Below are 5,781 nucleotides of genomic sequence, written 5' to 3'. Positions count from 1 at the left end.
ATAATAATAATAATTTTAATAATAATAATAATAATTTAAAATAATAATAATAATTTTGTTAATAATAATTATAATTTTAATAATAATATTAATAATAATAATAATAATTTTAATAATAATAATATTAATTTTAATAATAATAATAATAATAATTTTAATAATAATAATAATAAATTTTTTAATAATAATATTAATATTAATAACAATAATAATATTAATTTTAATAATAATTATAATTTTAATAATAATTCTAAAAATCATTTTAATAATAATATTAATTATTATAATAATTTTAATAATAATAATAATAATTTTAATAATAATATTAATTATTATAATAATTTTAATAATAATATTAATTATTATAATAATTTTAATAATTTTAATAACAATTTTAATAATAATAATAATAATATTAATATTAATATTAATATTAATTTTAATATTAATAATATATGTTATTTGGTTCATATTGGTTTTAGGGAAGTTTCGCTAAGGACTTACCGTTTCGCTAAGTGCTTATCGTTTTGCTAAGTGCTTACCGTTTCGCTATATGCTTAGCATTTCACTAAATGCTTAGCATTTAGCATTTAATTAAGTGTTTACCGTTTCGCTAAGTAGCTAACCACACACATTTCACAACTACCCACAAAATTCCTTATTATTCTTCTTCCCTAAATGATGGCATCAACAATGGCCACCGCCGGCAGCACAATCACCGGTCTAGGCGGTTCTTGTCTGTCTTCATCACCAGTGAGATTGAGCTTAGGATTCCTAAAGACTCCGGTTAGAGCCAGGAACCTTTTGATGTTGCAGCAAAAGCCTCAGGTGGAAAGTTTACATGTTATGTATCATGTATATATGTAATGTAAGAAAATAAGAATAGAATTGAAATTTGTTTGTTTGATTGTAGTTTCGAGAGGGATTAGAAAGATCTAAACGTGATTGGGTTTGGGTTGATCGGATGGTCATCACCTTCCAGTATTTCGGCGATCAACGACAACAGTTTGACCGGACTTTCTTTTCCAGCATTGAGACTGAGCTTGCTCACTTCCCAACTGGCCCTGCTTGCACTTGGGATTGTTCTTGGCATTGACTTTTGGACAAATTGAATTCAAGAGCAGGACCGAAGATTACTTCAGTAAATAAATAAATTAATTCTAATTAAGAAAATAATAATATGTAAAAAGTGAACTACTTTCTTTGGGTATTTCTAACAGCTGAGCTAAGACGATTCATGTTTATGTATTTAGTTTTAACATAGTTAAATATCAAATAGTGTATCACAATTCACGAAGATGCATAAACCAAACATCAATAAACTTAAAATATCATAGGATAAATGTATCAAGTGAAACAATGCTCGTGCTCGTCGTGGAGCTCATTGTCGTGGATTTCGCCGTCGCCGCCGATCGCCGCCGCCCAGTTTAGAGAGAAGGAGGAGAAGAGCGGGAAGATAGAGAAGGAGAAGAAAAGAAATGAAAAAAATATGCAATAATATATTAAATAGTAAGGGTAATCTGGACATTTCACGCATTACCACTTAGCGAAACGCTAAGTCCCTTAGCGTTTCGCTACAAGGATAATTTCGTCAAAAAATAATAAAATACCACGAACGCAATAAAAATTATATTTTGCCACCAGGTCAAATAACCCCACCTTTGAGGTCATTTAGTCAAATTTCCCCTTTACATTGCACAATCCAATACCCTTGAAAATTTATATTTGCAAATGGAATCTCATGATTTTAAATAACGATGTTTTGAGCTATCAAAACTCCACCAAAAAGTCCCTACAAAGTGAGTATTTTTTTTTTTGGAATGATACATTATACCAATAGAATAGGATTCAGAATGATTTGGTGTGTTACTTTGATGGATACCTTTTGATGGGTTGAAGACTTGTATTTGAATAAAAGGAGAAGGGAAAAGGGAAAGAATAATCAAAGAAGAGAAGAAGAATGTCATCGTTTAATAAATCATGCAAAACACCCGAAAAGTAAAGGTGGACCAAAATAAGAGAAAACAAATGGACCACAACCGCCTTAGCCTTAGAGACCACCAGGAAAGACACTATTGTGCTAGTACTAGCCGCTGGCCTTACCTTAGGACCGGCCTTGATGAAGGGTTCACATTCATGTGCATTGAGAAAGGTGATAAGAGTGTTTCACACATTTCTTTGTTTAAATCCAAAGGTTATTGTGAATGAGTAAGTAAATGACCATGGAACCTAAATATAGAGCAGTAAAAAGATCAAAATAACTAAACACACCTTGCATAGTTATGTTGTAGATGTTGAATAAAAACTATAAAGAAGATTGAAGATAGAAGAACAAAACTAGAGAGAAGATTGAAGATAAAAGTTAAAGTAAAGTTGAAAAAAGATGAAAAATGAATAATGAAGATTAAGAATCATATGACTAATGAGAGAGAACAACATTTATTATAATGATATTGGATTGGTGTGACTTATGGTTTTGGGTAAAGAGAAAATAAATACTATATTTATTGTATTGTAATGATGGTTAAGATAATGATGGTTAAGATGTAGAATTTTAAAAGTTATTTAAATTTTAACAATATATATATATATATATATATATATATTAATATATTCGGGTATCGGGTATCGAGTTTGGTTTCTAACACTACCCATCCCCGAACCCGATCGGGTAACATTTTTTACTCCTCATCCCTGACCCTGAACCCGATTTTAAATACCCGAACCCGATCATCGAGTACCCATGGGTATCGGGTATACGGGTACCCATTGTCATCTCTACTTCCATGTCCAATCCACCGAATTTTGGAAAGTCCACCTTTGTTAGACGAGCTGGAGGGATATATTATATTTCCCTTGGTAATGGTCCTCTCGGCGATCCTTCTGAATCGAAGGACGAAATTAACAAATTTTAAAAACAGAAACATGCGATTCGGACTGGACATCCTGTCCCAAGTCTCGCAGATCCGTTACTGGGTGGTTGGTGTTTCTTGGCTCTTCTCTCGTGTCCTTGGAAGTCCAAGAAACACCAATTGTGGCCTTAACTTCCGCTGAGGCTAAGTATCGATCTTTAGCAACTTTGATTTGTGAGTTGAAGTGGCTACAAGGGGTCATGGTGTTCCTTGGAGTAACTCAATCGGGTATGCACGTGTACTCAGACAGCCAATCAACTCTTCATATGGCTTAGAATCTAGTGTTTCATGAGCGTAACAAGCACATTGAAGTGGATTTACATTTCTTACGGGATCATATCTAGGATGGGACTATTGTTGTTTCTCATGTTCCCACGACTTCTCAATTGACTGATATTCTCACTAAGCTCTTGAGAAACAATTATTCGACCATTTTAGATCCAAGTTGGGCATCTGTGATTTGCATGCTCAAACTTGAGGAGGGGTGTTAGACTATGTTATATTAGTTGATATTCTATTATTATATATGATTAAATGGACCGGAGATACGGCCCTTTAGGTTATAAAATATTCATGTATATATATACTCTACACAAACCCTATTCAGGGTTAAGAATGAAATTACATTTAACATGGTTAGTGGTTGGTTTGACGTTGTATAAGAGGTCTGTGATCAATTGGGAATAGTTGTTGATTTGTTGAAGTGGGAGTAAAAAATGGAGGTTGACTAAGATTGGTGAGTGGTTTGTCGATGGATAGAAGCATATATAACAAAGTGTGAGTTACAATATTAGGGTCAGTGAGTGGTTTGCCGAGGGGATAAAGAGTCATATGAAAAAGTGTGAGCCACAAAATGAGGGTCAATTGGAGGGTTAGTGGTTGAGTTTGACGAGATGTAAGAGTTGTGTCATCAATTGAGATCGACTAAGATTGGTGGTTGGTTTGTCGATGGAATAAAAGATGCATATGTAAAAATGTGAGTCACAAAATAAGGGTTAATTAAGGATTAATTAAGTGGGTGCCGAGAGGATAAAATATATGTTAATATTAAGTTTAAGATTAAATTTAATTTTTACACAAAAAAAAAAAAACTAATTTTAAATTAATTAAATTAAAATAATATTAATTTTATTTTCGTTAATAGTATTGATTGAGTACTTTTAGAATGGTTATTTATTTTTTGAAAAATATAATAATAATTATCAATTTAATTTTCAGTTGAATAAACAGTTAAATTCCATAATAATCTAAGCCAGGTACCTTCCTTCGTGGGCTGGCCTAATGTTTTAACATTTAAAGTCCTCAACTTCCTCAATGTTCCAGCAAATATAGTAATCGGACTTTCGGTGGCGGCAATGTTCCAGCAAATATAGTAATTGGACTTTCGGTGGCGGCAGCGATTGAGTCTTCTGCGGCCGGACACGTTTAACTATTGGGGCTGAAATTAAAAGCTAATTGAGTATTTTTGTTTTAATATATATACATATATATATTAATATATATATATATTATTTATTCAAATATATATATATTATTTATTCAAATATATAAATAAGTCGGTGGAGGACCATGAGACTGCCCCCCATACCCCTGGGCAGCTATGGGTGGGCTATGGGAATACGGACCTGGCGGCTTCTGCCCGTAATCTTGACCATAGTTGTTGTAATTTTGATAAGATGGTCCCATTGGAGGACCACCCTGACCATGAGTAGAAGATGGTGCTCAGCTTGACCAAGTTAGTATTTGTGAGTAGAAACATAAACATAAACAGATTTGTCCATCTATATTCAAATCAATGATGAAATAGCAAATAAAGTATGCTGCAATGTACATTGAGGGATAGGAAATGAAACCCTATTCATTCACAAACAACAGAAATGTATATTGAAGGAAAGGAAATGAAACCCTATTCAACCACAAACAACAGAAGAAATAAGAGATTCCACAACATAATAATTATAAGTAATCAAGCATGTAGATAAATACCACATGTTAATAATAAACTATAAGCAGGCTAGCTAGACATCGATCACTACAACTAATCAAATAAAATTACACTGCACATGCACCTCAGAAATAAGTCCATTTTATATAGTCGTGGGCATCCATCCATCATAATTCAATTAAATGTTTTGGGGTGTATGTACTAATTCAATGACTATGCTAGTAAGTATTACAAACATAGATGAAAAGAATCTTAGTAACATGGAATTGAGTAATATATTTCACTCCTAAACACAATATAAAAAGGATATACCAATTTGGACTTCCATACCAAAGTTCTTAAAATAAGGATTGCACGAAGAAACTTTGGTCACAGAAACTTGGCTAAAAACAAAACTCATAAAAAAAGATCAAATATTATAAGACGGGAATGAAGTATTTAAGAACATTCTAACAAATGTTCAGAGCATATATCCTGGTTCTTGAAAAGAGAATGAAAATTGTCACCCACAGTCAATTCCATCGCACACTTCTAGTATCAACCCATCGCAAACTGAGAATTTTGGAAGGTGCATAGGTGTCAATAGCGCCCGTAGCGCTAGCTATAGCAAATAGCGTAGCGACCATATGTATCTATAAGGGGCTATAGGCTACACACTTTCAAATAGCACCGTTTTTATTATTACAACTCATATAACGCTGAAAGTTATTGCCACAAAAGCGACGATTTTTAAAAAACAAAATTTAATATTAATTCTTTCTATCACACACAGTTCTAGCATCAACCCATGTCGCAAACTGAGAATTTTGAAAGGTTCAGAAGGGTGTATGAAAACCCTAGAGAATATGATAATACACTAAGGTAGTGTTTGGTACATGGTACAAATTATATATGGTATAAATTGTATAGAGTTATAATTGTAAC

At 32.6% G+C, this 5,781-nt stretch overlaps 1 pseudogene; it reads left to right on the top strand.

Annotated features, from left to right (window-relative positions):
* The first annotated feature begins 631 nt into the window (after positions 1-631).
* Positions 632-1,149, top strand: LOC124941226 (annotated as a pseudogene).
* Positions 1,150-5,781: the final 4,632 nt, after the last annotated feature.

Source organism: Impatiens glandulifera, chromosome 6 (assembly GCF_907164915.1).
Source record: "Impatiens glandulifera chromosome 6, dImpGla2.1, whole genome shotgun sequence".
NCBI lineage: Eukaryota > Viridiplantae > Streptophyta > Magnoliopsida > Ericales > Balsaminaceae > Impatiens > Impatiens glandulifera.
This window is presented reverse-complemented; position numbering and strand designations above follow the sequence as displayed.